Raw genomic sequence first — 3,716 nt, 5'->3', positions numbered from 1 at the left:
CAGAAATAGACCCTCAACTCTATGGACAACTAATCTTTGACAAAGCAGGAAAGAATGTCCAATGGAAAAAAGACAGCCTCTTCAATAACTGGTGTTGGGAAAATTGGACGGCCACATGCAGAAAAAAGAAACTGGACCATTTCCTTACACCACACACAAAAATAGACTCAAAATGGATGAAGGACCTCAATATGAGAAAGGAATCCATCGAAACCCTTGAGGAGAACACAGGCAGCAACTTCTTCGACCTCAGCCGCAGCAACATCTTCCTAGAAACATCACCAAAGGCAAGGGAAGCAAGGACAAAAATGAACTATTGGAATTTTATCAAGATCAAAAGCTTTTGCACAGCAAAGGAAACGATCAAAAAACCAAAAGACAAATGAAAGAACTGGAGAAGATATCCACAAATGACATATCAGATAAAGAGCTAATGTCCAAAATCTATAAAGAACTTAGCAAACTCAACACCCAAAGAACAAATAATCCAATCAAGAAATGGGGCAGAAGAGGGGCGCCTGGGTGGCTCAGTGGGTTAAAGCCTCTGCCTTCAGCTCAGGTCATGATCCCAGGGTCCTGGGATCGAGCCCCGCATCGGGATCTCTGCTCAGCAGGGAGCCTGCTACCTCCTCTCTCTCTGCCTCTCTGCCTACTTGCGATCTCTGTCAAATAAATAAATAAATAAATCTAAAAAAAAAAAAGAAATGGGCAGAAGATATGAACAGACATTTCTGCAAAGAAGACATCCAGTTGGCCAACAGACACATGAAAAAGTGCTCCATATCACTCGGCATCAGGGAAATACAAATCAAAACCACAATGAGATTATCACCTCACACCAGTCAGAATGGCTAAAATTAACAAGTCAGGAAATGACAGATGCTGGCGAGGATGTGGAGAAAGGGGAACCCTCCTACACTGTTGGTGGGAATGCAAGCTGGTGCAACCACTCTGGAAAACAGCATGGAGGTTCCTCAAAATGTTGAAAATATGACCCAGCAATTACACTACTAGGTATTTACCCTAAAGATACAAACGTAGTGATCCGAAGGGGATCCAAAGGGGATAAACCCAAATGTTTATAGCAGCAATGTCTACAATAGCCAAACTATGGAAAGAACCTAGATGTCCATCAACAGATGAATGGATAAAGAAGATTTGGTATATATGCAAAATGGAATACTATGCAGCCATCAAAAGAAATGAAATCTTGCCATTTGCGATGACGTGGATGGAACCAGAGGGTATCATGCTTAGCGAAATAAGTCAATCAGAGAAAGACAACTATCATATGATCTCCCTGATATGAGGAAGTGGAGATGCAACATGGGGGTTAAGGGGATAGGAGAAGAATATATGAAACAAGATGGGATCGGGAGGGAGACAAACCATAAGTGACTCTTAATCTCACAAAACAAACTGAGGGTTGCTGGGGGAAGGGGGGTTGGGAGAAGTGGGGTGGGGTTATGGACATTGGGGAGGGTATGTGCTATGGTGAGTGCTGTGAAGTGTGTAAACCTGGCGATTCACAGACTTGTACCCCTGGGGATAAAAATATATGTTTATAAAAAATAAAAAAATATATTTAAGGAAAAAAAAGGAGGACATGCGATCTGATGAGCACTAGGTATTACACACAACTAGCAATCCTTGAACGCTACAATCCTTGAACACTACAAAACAAATGATGTGGGGCGCCTGGGTGGCTCAGTGGGTTGGGCGTCTGCATTCAGCTCTGGTCATGATCCTCAGGTTCTGGGATCAAGCCCCACGTCAGGCTCCCTGCTCAGTGGGGAGTCTGCTTCCCACTCTGCCTCTGCCCATCCTCTCTCCGTCTCTCAAATAAATAAACTTCTCCCCCCCCCAAAAAAAATCTCAGACAAATGTCCCATGCATTTGTGCTGAGGTCATTAGGTTTCAGAGAAGAGGACAGTGTGCTCACAGCACAGAGGGGAATGACTTTTGAGGCGGAAGCATGGCTCAGCCCACCACACAGCCATGCATACCCACTGAATGAAACTTTTCAACCAAGCATCTCATTATCCAGAACCTCTCTGAAGGGACCACTCAGAATCTGCTTCAAAAAAGGAAAACTGAGGGGCGCCTGGGTGGCTCAGTCAGTGAAGTGTCTGCCTTCGGCTCCAGTCATAATCCCGGGGCCCCGGGATTGAGCCCTGCATTGGGCTCCCTGCTCCAAGGGAACCTGCTTCTCCCTCTCCTACTCGCCCTGCTTGTCCCCCCCCACCCGCCTTTTTGCTGTCTCTCTCTGTCAAATAATTTTTTTTTTTTTTAAAGAAAAAAGGAAAGTTGGGAAAGGGGGAAATGCTTGGCAGGCTCGTGAGTTCCAGCCTGCCCCACAAGGGGTGGAGAGCTTCCATTTTTTTTTTTTTATTATTAATTATTTTTATTAACATATATTATTTGCCCCAGGGGTACAGGTCTGTGAATCTTCAGGCTTACACACTCCACAGCACTCACCATAGCACATACATTCCTCAATGTCCATAACCCCACCCCCCTTCTCCCAATCCCTCTCCCCCCCAGCAAACCTCAGTTTGTTTTGTGAGATTCAGAGTGTCTTATGGTTTTTCTCCCTCCCGATCCCATCTTGTTTCATTTTTTCCTTTCCTGCCCCCCATAACCCTCCTCTCTGCCTCTCGAATTCCTCATATCAGGGAGATCATATGATAATTGTCTTTCTTAGATTGACTTATTTCGCTCAACATAATACCCTCTTTTCTTTTGATGACTGCATAGTATCCCATTGTATATATAAACCACATCTTCTTTATCCATTCATCTGTTGATGGACATCTAGGTTCTTTCCATAGTTTAGCTATTGTGGACATTGCTGCTATAAACATTCTGGTGCACGTGTCCCTTTGGATCCCTACATTTGTATCTTTAGGGTAAATACCCAGTAGTGCATTGCTGGGTCATAGGGTACCTCTATTTTCAACTTTTTAAGGAAACTCCATGCTTTTTCCAGAGTGGCTACACCAGCTTGCATTCCCACCAACAGTGTGGGAGGGTTCCCCTTTCTCTGCATCCTCACCAGCATCTGTCATTTCCTGACTTATTAATTTTAGCCATTCTGACTGGTGTGAGGTGGGATCTCACTGTGGTTTGGATTTGTATTTCCCTGATGCCGAGTGATGTGGAGCACTTTTTCATGTGTCTGTTGGCCAACTGGATATCTTCTTTGCAGAAATGCCTGTTCATGTCTTCTGCCCATTTCTTGATTGGATTATTTGTTCTTTGGGTGTTGAGTTTGCTAAGTTCTTTATAGATTTCGGATATTAGCTCTTTATCTGATATGTCATTTGTGGATATCTTCTCCAATTCTTTCATTTGTCTTTTGGTTTTGTTGATCGTTTCCTTTGCTGTGCAAAAGCTTTTGATCTTGATGAAGTCCCAATAGTTCTTTTTTGCCCTTGCTTCCCTTGCCTTTGGCGATATTTCTAGGAAGATGTTGCTGCGGCTGAGGTCCAAGAAGTTGCTGCCTATGTTCTCCTCAAGGATTTTGTTGGATTCCTGTCTCACATTGAGGTCTTTCATCCATTTTGAGTCTCTTTGTGTGTGGTGTAAGGAAATGGTCCAGTTTCGGGGCACCTGGGTGGCTCCAGTGGGTTAAGCCTCTGCCTTCAGCTCAGGTCATGATCCCAGGGTCCTGGGATCGAGCCCCACATTGGGCTCTCTGCTCAGTGGGGACCCTG

This window comes from Enhydra lutris, unplaced genomic scaffold, assembly GCF_002288905.1.
Source record: "Enhydra lutris kenyoni isolate GAN:26980312 unplaced genomic scaffold, ASM228890v2 scaffoldscaffold14, whole genome shotgun sequence".
Classification (NCBI taxonomy): domain Eukaryota; kingdom Metazoa; phylum Chordata; class Mammalia; order Carnivora; family Mustelidae; genus Enhydra; species Enhydra lutris.
This window is presented reverse-complemented; position numbering follows the sequence as displayed.